Source organism: Mastigoproctus giganteus, chromosome 10, assembly GCF_048544385.1.
Source record: "Mastigoproctus giganteus isolate SK-2022 chromosome 10, ASM4854438v1, whole genome shotgun sequence".
NCBI lineage: Eukaryota > Metazoa > Arthropoda > Arachnida > Uropygi > Thelyphonidae > Mastigoproctus > Mastigoproctus giganteus.
The window spans coordinates 22,104,833-22,117,110 of NC_143584.1; the positions used below are offsets into that span (position 1 = coordinate 22,104,833).

The following is a 12,278-nucleotide window of genomic DNA, read 5'->3' on the forward strand; positions in this document are numbered from 1 at the left end:
TGACTATATTTCCTGAATGCTATCCATCCAAGACTTATTCTTCTCTTGACTTCTAGCCATTTATCATTATTACAGCTAATAACTTGTCCCAGATAAGTTTATGACTCCACCTTTTCAATTACTGCTCCTTCAATCATTATGTCCCTTTCTGTGGCATACTTGTTCATCAGTACTTTTGTTTTAGCCACATTCATCTTTAGTCCAAAATCCTTACTAACTGTGCATAACTGATTAAGATTTTCCTTTAATTTTTTGGGATCGTGGCTTATGACCACAATGTCATCTGCAAATTGTTAATGGTTTAGGTACTCTCCATTCACATTGAATCCTTTCTGTGACCAGTCTAATCTTCTGAAAGCTTCCTCAAGGGTAGCAGTAAACAACTTCGGAGATAGTGTCTCCTTGTCGAACTCCTTTCTCAATTTTAAATTTGCTACTGTCTTTGTCTAGTCTAATAAAGGAGGTAGCGTTCTCATATATTTTCTTCAAAATCATAATATATGGGGTATCTATGCCTTGTCTTTCCAGTGCACGAAACATTGCCTTATGCTGTATGGAGTCAAATGCCTTTTTGTAATCCACAAATGCCAGACATAATGGTGTTTTATATTCATTTTCTTTCTCCATTAGCTGTGATATTATGTGAAGGTGATCCATAGTTGAGAATCCTGTCCTAAAGCCAGCTTGCTCTTTCGGTTGATTCTCATTCAGTATTCTTTCTAATCTGTTAGTAATGACCCTTGTGAATAACTTGTAGATGTGGGATAACAAGCTGATTGGTCTATAATTTCCAATTTATCTCCTTTCTTATGCAGCAAAACTGTGATTACATGATTCCACTCCTTAGGCGTCACACCTTTTCTAATGCATTTTGTGAAGAGTCTTGCCAGTTTTTGTGTCATGTCTCTTACTCCCAATTTTAACAACTCTACAGTAACTTCATCTTCCCCATGGCTTTCTGATTCTTCATTTTCTTTAACACATGCTCTACCTCATTAGGAAGAAAATCGGGTATGTCATATGTGTTACTAATTTGCGATCCATCTTCCCCACTGCTGGTATCATTCCCTCGCTCCTTGTATAATTCTCTATAGTAGCCTTCTGCTATTTGAATTATGCCTTCTCTGCTATTTATAAGAAACCATTGCTATTCTTCAGTTTCAGTATCATTTGTCTTTCTGTATTACTGCTCATGGCTGCTGATTTAAGTCCTTTATTTTCCCTTAATGCTTGTTCTACTTTTCTTGTGTTAAATCTTCTTATGCCCTCTCTGGTTCTCTTTCTAATGGCTTTGCATAACTCAGTATACTCAATTTTGTCCTTATCAGTGTTTATCTTGCTCTTCATTTGTCGCCTTCAGTTCATCACGACAAGTGTTTCTTGACTAATTTTTTCTTCTTTGGATTTCTTTTTACCTATAGGTTTCTTGGGCTTTATCACTTTCAGAAAGTTGTAATATTCCTTGTTGATATCCTGGTCCTGAGCAGTCTGCAAAAGCTCAAACTCGTTCTTAAGTTTCAGTACATACTGCTTTTTCTCTTCTTCTGTTATCTCAAAGACCTTTGTATTATTTACTCGAGTCAGTTTTTTCCTTTCTTTTCTTACATCTATATAAAGTGTGCATCTTACCATTCTGTGATTACTTCCAACATTTACCTTGTTCAGAACGGTAACATCATTCACAATATATCTTCTGTTAGTGAGGATGAAGTCAATTTCATTAGCTGTTAATCCATTTGGACTCTTCCATGTCCACTTCCTGTTCACCCTTTTCTTGAAAAAAGTGTTCATTACTGACAATCCTCGAGATTCTGCAAATTCCACAAGTCTTTCACCTCTTTCATTTCTTTCACCAATTCCAAAATTTCCTATAGTTCCCCTTTCTGCACTGTTTTGTCTTTTTCCAACCTTAGTATTGAAGTCCCCCATAATGATAGTGTAGTGGGTTTTCTGCTCATCTAGAAGACTCAATTTCGGTGTACATTTCTTCAACCTCTTCATCATCATGGCTCGTTGTTGGTGCATAAATATAATTGCTAGTCCCATTGTGGACCATTCTCAGACTTTGTAATCTCTTTTCGCTCTCCTGCTTTTCAGATTGATGCATATCAAAACAGGAACAATGAAGGAATCAATTCCACCTCTGCTCATGGTTGTCATTAAATTATTAGTTTGTGTATCATCCTCCACCCCCAAACTAACATTTTCTAACTCACTTTGATAGCAGCAGCAAATATTCTTGTACCTCTTCTATTCAAGTGTATCTCATTTCTATTTAAATGTTGTCACTCATTAACAAGAATATGAAGTAATGGTTAAGTCAACAAATGCAGATGTGGCAGGCATATTGTAAACAAGGTGCCACTCAGACATAAGTGATGCAGAATTTCAGTATGGTTAGTAGAGTAAGGACAGGCAAGACAGAAAGGGGAAAGACGAGTAATGCTCTTGATTAGGAAGTAGATAGAAGCTAAGGCAGTACATTCAGATGATGTGGGTGTTCAGTGCAATATCCAGTTATTTGTTGTTGTTATTTGGTTTTTAGGAGCATTAGCAACTAAGGCCATATTGCTCCGGGGATATGCGGTGGTCATTCCCTGACCTTTCCGCATTCTCTGTATTTGGTAGTCACAGGCTCGAACCCCGGTCTAATCAAGAAGCGTGTGCTATGCACTGCCACTTCTGCGCACCTGGCTATGGAGATGCCGGCTGACACGGCTTCTCAAGATTTAACCTTGATTTACTTCCAGGCCTTCTCAAGATTGAACTTTAATTGGATTCTTTTGAGTGCTAGACCAACAAGAGTTTAAGTTGGCAGTCACTCATTACCACCTATTATGCATTATTACCCAGGAGGAGTGCCTGTTTGTTTGTTATTTGATTTTTAGGAGCATTAGCAACTAAAGCCATATTGCTCTGGGGATATGTGGTGGTCATTCCCTGACCTTTCAGCATCCTCCGTATTTGGTGGTCACGGGCTCGAACCCCGGTCTAATCAAGAACCATGTGCTACACACTGCTGCTCCTCCCTACCGAGGTGCCATCGAGTTAGTCTGGTGTAACATAAGCACTGAGAGAACTAAAATGAAAATAGGAGTCTCTATAAGCTAAATGACTGTGATGAATATAATGAACAGTTATACAGACAGGCAGAGTGGATCAGAGACTGAAATGTCATATAATGTAGGTTTTTTACTGATGCTATATATAACCTTGCTTTCTTGCATCATTTACCATTATTACTACTACTACTAATGGGGATCTTAAACTTTTCAGATATTGACTGGAAGTTGTCGGTTGATTACTCACACAGTAGCAGAAATGAATGGTTGTTTGATCTGATTATCAGCAGTGACTCTTCATTTATTAAGAACATCCAGATAAAGGAATCATTAGGTGGCAGTAATCATAATGTATTGATGTGGGATATACTTAAAGATATAACCACTGTTAAAGGGTTATATCTTTATTTATTTTTGAGATTTCATTTTTGTAAAGATGACTACAGTGGTCTTTGATAGTTCTTAAATTCCTTTAAGCGGGACAAACTGATGATGTTACCAACTGCAAATTCTAAATGGAAGGCATTCAGGGAGGTAACCAGAGAAGCTACTAAGCTTTTTATATGAACAAAGAGATACTGTTCAAAGTTTAGACCTAAATGGATATCAGATGAACTGCTGAGACTAGTGGCAGATAAGAAAAAATGCATGGAATGATTATAAATTAGCAGGGGATAATGGAATCCCTACAGTAAGTACAAAATAGTTCCCGATCAGGTTGCTAACAGCATTAGACAAATGAAGGCAGATTATGAGAAATCCTTGGCTAAGAATGCAAAGAATTCCTTGCTTATGTTAATACTAGAAGGACACCAGATATGAATGGTACAACTACTGATGATACTGTTCAAGTTGCTGACAATCTAAATAAATATTTGGCATCTACGTTCACATGGTGAAGTCTGTAAGGATGAAAATACTAGTACACATGTTATAACTGAGAAAAGAGTGGAAGAGAAATTGCCGAAGCTAAAAGTAAATAAGGCACGTGGGACTGATGGGATCTCTCCAGTTATTTCAAGGCACCTCCATAGCCAGGTGGGAAGGGGCAGCAGTGCGTAGCACACGCTTCTTGATTAGACCGGGGTTTGAGCCCGTCACCACCAAATATGGAGGATGCGGAAAGGTCAGGGAATGACCACCGCATATTCCCGGAGCAATATGGCCTTAGTTGCTAAAGCTCCTAAAAACCAAATAACTAACAACTAGTTATTTCAAAAGCAGCAAAGGGGGTAAACAAGCCTTTGGCCATAATTATGAGAGCATCCTATAAATAGGGGAGGTGCCTATAAATTGGAGGTGTGCAAATGTCACTCCTATTCATAAAGGGGGGGGAAACAAAGGGTGAGGTGAGCAATTATAAATCTGCACGTCTGACTTCTGTTCTAGGGAAGGGAGTTAGTGGCCAAAGAAGTACTACACGATCATCTTAAAAAGATTGGAATTATACGGAAATCACAACATTGGTTTATTGAAGTGGGGGGGGGAGGGTGACCTGTTTGACCAATCTGACCAGTACTATAAAGAAACTGGTTGCAAATAATAATTTTGATGTCACAGTAGACTTCAGTAAAGCTTTTGACACTCTTCAACATGAAAGAGTGGTATACAAATTGGAGCACGCTACTGCTATGGAAAAAGGGATAGTTCAGTGCCAGAAAACAGTTATAAATGGGCACTGCTCTTCTTGGACTAATGTTATTAGTAGAGTTCCTCAGAGTTCAGTGCAGGACCCATTACTGTTTACAATATGTATTAATATTGATGAAGGTATATCAAGCTGCCATCTAAGTTTGTAGATGATACAAAGGTTGGTAGGTCAGTTAATGACAGGAATCAAGGCGTACAGAAATCACAACATGGGTTTATTGAAGTGGGGAATTTACTGCAGAAGTGGCAAGCATTGAGGTTTAACATCTATAAATGATGGGTCCTGCATGAGGTGCACTCAAAGCAGAGGAGAATGAAAAAGATTTAAAGTTTGACATCTATTTCTCTGAGCAGTGCAGACACGCTGCTAGAACAGCTCATGGGAGTTCTGTTAATGATATACAGGAACTATTCCAGCAATCAAGGAGGTGATTATCCCATTGTATAAGGCAGCAGTTCCCAATCGGTGGTTCATGAACCCCTGGGGGTTCGCACTAAAAATTCTGTAATGGTGTCTGCTTTACAATAATATACCTATTTACATAGGTATACTATTGTAAACCACAAAATATAACTAATAATAAACAATAAAGTAAAATAAAATTAAATAAAAAGTAAAGAATTGCCAAAGAAAGAAACCACATCACTCACAATTCCTTATAATTAGTTTACTATCTTACAGTATATCATGTTAAATAAATGTTTTCCATACTAACTTTTTTTTTTATTCTCAAGGATCATTGTTATGTATAGATACTTTTTTTTAGAAACTATAGTACTTAGTACCGTGCATGGGTTGAAGGTTGAAAAGAGGAAAGAAAATACTTGTTGACATCAGACTTGAACTTATGTAGATTGTAATTTTCAGGAAATACATATGAAGGAAGGTAGTTCCAGAAAACAGAAGTTGAATGAATAAATGAGTTTGAAGTTGGACAGTAAAAGAATGTTGACTGGTTGTGGCATGGGTTCGGACTGCTTTAGAAGAGAGAGCGGGAATTATAGAGCCAATTCAGAAGAACAGTGCCCATGGAAGTATTTATAGAAAAGGCATGCAACAGAAACAGAACGTCTATGAGATAGACAAAACTATGGATAGGATTTCCAGTAGAGAGAGACTCTGTTAGAGATGGGACATTAAAATTAACCCAACTGCCCTCTTTTGAATGGAATCTAGAAGCCTGAGAGAGGTTTTGGGGGGCACTGCCCCAAATGTGGAAACAATATTCCATGGTTGGCCAGATTTGCGATTTCTACAGAGTCAACAACTGTTTGGAAGAAAAGTAACACAGAGAGCGAAAGAGAAAACTAAGTTTATTAGATGCAGAGGAAGCAATATTTGTAATTTGCTTTATGCCAAGAAAGATTAGAAGTCAGGGTAATCCCCAAGGTCTTTCCTAGAAATCAGAGCGTCATCGAAGATAAGCATAGGAGCAAAAGAATCCTTTTTGCAAGATATAAGACAGGACTCAGTTTTAGAAGGATTGAAATTAAGTTATCTTTGCCCCACTGGAGATAAGCATTTAAGGATTTGGCAGTGGATACTCGATAAGTTGAAGCTGTTTGAGCACGGCAAGATTTCTAAAACTGGAAGGTGGAATGCAATGTGCTATTGTCAGCAAAACTATGGATAGGATTTCCAGTCAATGGAAGAAGGTCATTAATATACAAGAGGAAAAGAGTGGGAGAAAGAACTGAACCTTGGGGAACACCAGCACCCACAGTGAGCAGTCAGAGAGAAAACGATACCCAGTTAAAAGTCAGCTGGAAAACCATAGGATGGAAGCTTATTTAGAAGACCTTTATACAAAACACCATCAAAAGCCTTTTAAATGGTGTTTCACAAGAGCACCAAACTTTTCCATTGAATTTGTCCATAGATGGGTAACATAAGCCAGAATATCACCAATGGAACGACACTGATGGAATCTATACTGGTGATCGTTGATCAGATAGTTTTAAGTGTTGGCGATTAATTGATTTCTCCATTACTTTGGAAAGAGTAGAAGAAATCGCAATGGGACAATAACTGGATGGAAGGGATTTGTCACCCTTTTTAGCAACTGGCTGGATATGAGTAAATTTCCACGCAAAAGGAAAAACACCTTTGTAATAAGAAAGTGGAAAAAGGCGACACAAAACAGGAGTAAGTTCAGGGGCACAGATTTTGAGAACAAGTGGAGAAATACCATCAGGACCTGGGGCTTTCTTAGCATCAGATTAATCAAAATCCTTCTGACATCCTTTTGGCGGACCACAGGAGGGCATTGAATGGAGTTTACTGGGAATGGTTTGATGTAATTTACCAAGACCAAGTTGGAAGAAAAATAGGATGCTAGCAGGTTAGCTTTATCTTTGGCTGATGTGACAACAGAACCATCTGGTTTTGTCAGAGGTGGGAACAGAGATGGGCAAAAACTGTGGCCAACAGCGTTGGCAAGAGACCAGAATGCTCGGCAACCATTTGGAAAAGAAGCTGTTGTTGTTTTTTGTTTTTAGGAACATTAGCAACTAAGGCCATATTGCTCCGGGGATATGCGGTGGTCATTCCCTGACCTTTCCGCATCCTCCATATTCGGTGGTCATGGGCTCGAACCCTGGTCTAATCAAGAAGCGTGTGCTATACACTGCTGCTCTTGCCCACCTGGCTACGGAGGCGCCTTGGCCAAGAAGCAAGTTTTCTACTCTTAGTCCATTCGAAATCTAGTTTGGACTAATTAATAACTGCTTTACAAAGAGTATAAATAATATTTAATAATAATTTTTATTATTACACAATGTCACTTATAAAAACATAGTACTGGAAATATTTTATAATAAAAATTGAGAAATATATACAATTTCAGAGTTAGTAATTTGCATTAAAAATATTATGTTGAAAGGGTTTCGTGATAAAAATATTATGTCGAAAGGGGTTCGCAAGTCAAAAAAAGGTTGGAAACCGCTGGTATAAGGCAATAGTTAGGCTGCATCTTAAGTGTTGCATTCAGGTCTGGAAGACTCATTTTAAGAAAGACAGTTCCCCTGGAAAAGATGCAGAGAGGAGCAACCAGATTATTCAAGAAGGCAAAGGGGTACTCTTTACACAACATACTTTGGTTCTGCAAATTGCAGGTTTTGGAAACTAGGCACTTGTAAGGAAACCTGATTGAGGTATTTAAGGCTTTAAATGGATTGAATAAACTTAATAATGGTATTCTAACTCTTTCTTGGACAACACACAAGGGAACATAAACTTAAATTGAAAAAGGATGGCTTCAGGATAGATGTGTAAAATTGCTTTTAGTAGCCAGAGAGTAGGTGATTGTCGGAACAAACTATTATTAGAAGGGATGGCCAAATGACGTGGGAAGCAATTTTTTTTTTTTTTGACTGAGCTTCCTTGCATCATTGCCACTACTATTATTAATAATATAACAATAATAATAAAAATTAGCAAAAAAGGCAAGTGATGCTTGCTCCTTGTGAGAATTCCACTAGAAACCACAAATTATATTACTGGTGATAAGAAAATCACAGAGACCATGGACTTTCAAAAATTGCTTACTTCCTGTTCATTAGATAGCCAAGTGGTCCAGTATGCATGCTTTGAGTGATCATAGTTCGAGCCCATGTGACTGCTTAAATACAGTGTTGTTTATTGTATTCTCTATCTTTTGAACTCCTCTGACCGTGTGGTCACTTGGGGTAAATAAAGAATTACAGTCCATTCCAGTTATTTGGGACACATCGGGACTAGTGCATTTTGGCCCGATTAAGCGGCTGCCCCATTTATCCGAAGTTTCACATAAATAGTTAAAAATACAATGTACAACCCCTTTACAATTGGTTCCCTGTACTGTACAATCAAATCACGTTACGAGACACTCACCATAGTAAAGTACCGTTCACTATACGATGTGCAGCTTGCTCCTTGTGAGCGCCGGTCATTGTGATCACGTTTGTGAACTGAATTTTAATTCTATTAAACAGCGATTTTAATTAGCGAAAATAGGAAGAATATTATCCACAGACTATAAAAGCAAAGATATATTAAGCACAAATTTACCCTTTATTACCTTACCAATTAAAAAATTAAATTATACGTGAAAATCGGAAGAATATACGTGATAATCGGAATAATTAATATGTACTGTAATGTGTACATATGAACTAGCTGACATTTCTGTTCACTGACATTTGTGGATGGGGGTTAAAATTTAAAACAGTATAAAGATAAGCAATCAATAACAAAGAACATGACACACACAAATTGCAAGTAACACAATATGCGCAAGTGAGAACGGAGTAATGAGTTACAAAGCTTTAAAAATAGGAATGAAGAGAAGATCTGAAAATTAATTTTTTTATATGATTGAAGACTTCATGGAAGTGTAAACACATTTCATCATAATAACCCACAGAATTCCAGCTGTCAGTATCATCGCAATTCAGCAAGATCGAGTTTACTGTCCGTTTATGATAGATTTCACTAATAGAAAAGCCCAATAAACAGGTGACTGCTAATTGTTTTTATTGTTTTATGGTTGTGACCTCCAGAATTTCGACTGAACCAGGTGGTACCGTCGGAGACAATCATAGGGTAATCTCCAGTGTTGCGGTCTCCTGCCCCGATTAAACAGCATGCTGTCCCAATTAAGCGAAGTAAACCCTGGCTATTTTCTCGATTTGTTTCTGTTTTTTAAGATTTGCCCCAAATAAATGGCTGCCCCGATTAATCGGTGGCCCGAATAACCGGAATCCACTGTATTTGATAATAGAGAGCTATTAAATGCTCAATAATTCCTATATTCTATTATATTATGAAACAACATTGATTACCTTTTTTTAGATATAGGAAGCTTCTTTTCCAACCAACTCTCCTGGTCCAAAGCGCTAATAATTCTTTGGGAAGGTGATATCAATTTTACAAAACATGTGGGACATCTTCCCCACTATCAGAACAGTAGTGTTCAGACCCCTCGGTCTCAACCTTGAGCACTCAAGACTTCTGTCTTCAAACGTCATACCTCTGGCAGCAAGGAAACCATTACGTAGATTGACATAAAATTAAATTTTGAAGGTCTAAACTGCTTAATAAATATGGACTGATTATTTTCTTCGGTCCAGTAGCTTGACATTAGAGTTAAATTTAGGGGTCTAAAAAAGTTTAATGGATTTGGGGGGGGGGGGATTATTCTCTACATTCCTTAAGTCGGACTAGAACTTTTCGGGGCATCATGTTCACAGGAATAGAGCAACTCACAATTAATCCAAAACTTTTGTCTTATGTTGTAGTGTTTGTTCTTCACGCGTGCGTATAAGTGACCAATCGTCGGACAATAGGAATGGTCTCCGGATATTGATTGAAGTTTTATGTAGTTTCATCTCTATGGTTTCCGCAATAAGTAGTTTGTGGTAATTATGTTGAATATTTATAATTTTTGTTTCATTAAAGCTGAATGAATGTCGTTCATTTATTGCTTGGAACGAAAGTTCCGACGCATTTGAACAACACGCCCGCACCGAAGCTTGGTGTTGTTTTGCTCGAAGCTCCCATGGTAGATCCTACATAAACAGCGTCGCAATTTTTGCATGGGATGCTGTATACTAGGTCATGCTGTGATTGGAATGTGGTGTTTGAAGGTCGATTTCTGAAGAATGTGTATAATTTGTTCATGGGTTTTGCTACGATTTTCATGTCGGTTCCCTTGCATATTTGGTTAAGTTTATTGTATCAGTACTTGACATATGGAATGGTGATGAAATGTATTTTGGTCTGGGTGGATTTTTGTGCAATGTTTGTTGCGAGGTTGTTGTTATTTATTTTTTCACGGGCTATTGTTTTAACTTTGTTTATATAGGTTAGCGGGTAACCCCTATTTGAGAATCTTCTAGTTAATTCATTTATTTCTGTCGTTAGAGAAATCTGGGTGGAAGAATATTTAAAAGCATTAAGAAATTGATTCTAAGGCATAAGATACATTTATGTTAGTGTATAGTGAAGTCACATCCAGTAAATATAACTTCATATCCTCCTTGATATGGAGATCTTTAAGGTTCACTGCATGTGACTTCACTATACACTAACATAAATGTACCTTACACCTTAGAATCAATTTCTTAACGCTTTTAAATATTCTTCCACCCAGATTTCTCTAACGACAGAAATAAATGAATTAATTGTGTGAATTAAATGAATGAATTAATTAAGTGAATATAACTTCATATCCTCCTTGATATGGAGATCTTTAAGGTTCACTGGATGTGACTTCACTATACACTAACGTAAATGTACCTTACGCCTTAGACATAGTCTGGGCCTACTTAAATGAGATAACATAAAAAATAACAACACCAGACTCCCCAAAGATAGAATTTTCGAACTAACAAAACTATTAGTAAATGCTAATTACATTCTCTTTCAAGGAAAAATATACAGACAGATTTTTGGTCTCCCAATGGGCCTAAACATCAGTGGACTCAATGCTGAACTTTACTTAGACAAATTAGAAAAGATCCATCTTGATCCATTTATACCACAGATCACATATTACGGAAGATATCTGGATGACATCCTAATTATCACAGATCATTTGACCACAAACAATATTCTACAGGTTTTTAATAACATCCATCAGAGATTAACATTTGAATTAGAAATTGAAGCAGAAACCCACTCCATAAATTTCCTTAATTTTACCATACACAGATTAGACCAAAAACTAAATTTCAGCATATACAGAAAACCCACTAACAAGAGGATGCTTTTGCATTTCCACAGTTATCATCCCCAACCATACAAAAAATCGGTCATGCTGAATCAATTTATTAACGCCTTTAAATATTCTTCCACCCAGATTTCTCTAACGACAGAAATAAATGAATTAACTAGAAGATTCTCAAATAGGGGTTACCCGCTAACCTATATAAACAAAGTTAAAACAAAAGCCCATGAAAAAATAAATAACAACAACCTCACAACAAACACTGCACAAAAATCCGCCCAGACCAAAATACATTTCATCACCATTCCATATGTCGAGTACTGGTACAATAAACTTAACCAAATATGCAAGGGAACTGACATGAAAAATCATAGAAAAACCCATGAACAAATTATACACATTCTTCAGAAATCGACCTTCAAACACCACATTCCAATCACAGCATGACCTAGTATACAACATCCCATGCAAAAATTGTGACACTGTTTATGTAGGATCTACCTTGGGAGTGGCACAGCTTCGAGCAAAACAACACCAAGCTTCGGTGCGGGCGGGTCGTTCAAATGCATCGGAACTTTCGTTCCACGCAATAAATGAACGACATTCATTCGGCTTTAATGAAACAAAAATTATAAATATTCAACACAACTACCACAAACTACTTATTGCGGAAACCTTAGAGATGAAACTACATGAAACTTCAATCAATATCCATAGACCATTCCTATTGTCCGACGATTGGTCACTTATACGCATGCGTGAAGAACAAACACTACAACATAAGACAAAAGTTTCGGATTAATTGTGAGTTGCTCTATTCCTGTGAACATGACGCCCCGAAAAGTTCTAGTCCGACTTA

The 12,278-nt window shown here is 37.3% G+C and overlaps 1 protein-coding gene across 1 annotated transcript in view; it reads right to left on the bottom strand.

The window, feature by feature from the left end:
- Nucleotides 1-12,278, bottom strand: part of LOC150078848 (mdm2-binding protein-like) — a 162,582-nt gene that overhangs the window by 90,681 nt on the left and 59,623 nt on the right. The gene's annotated exons all lie outside the window — the stretch shown is intronic.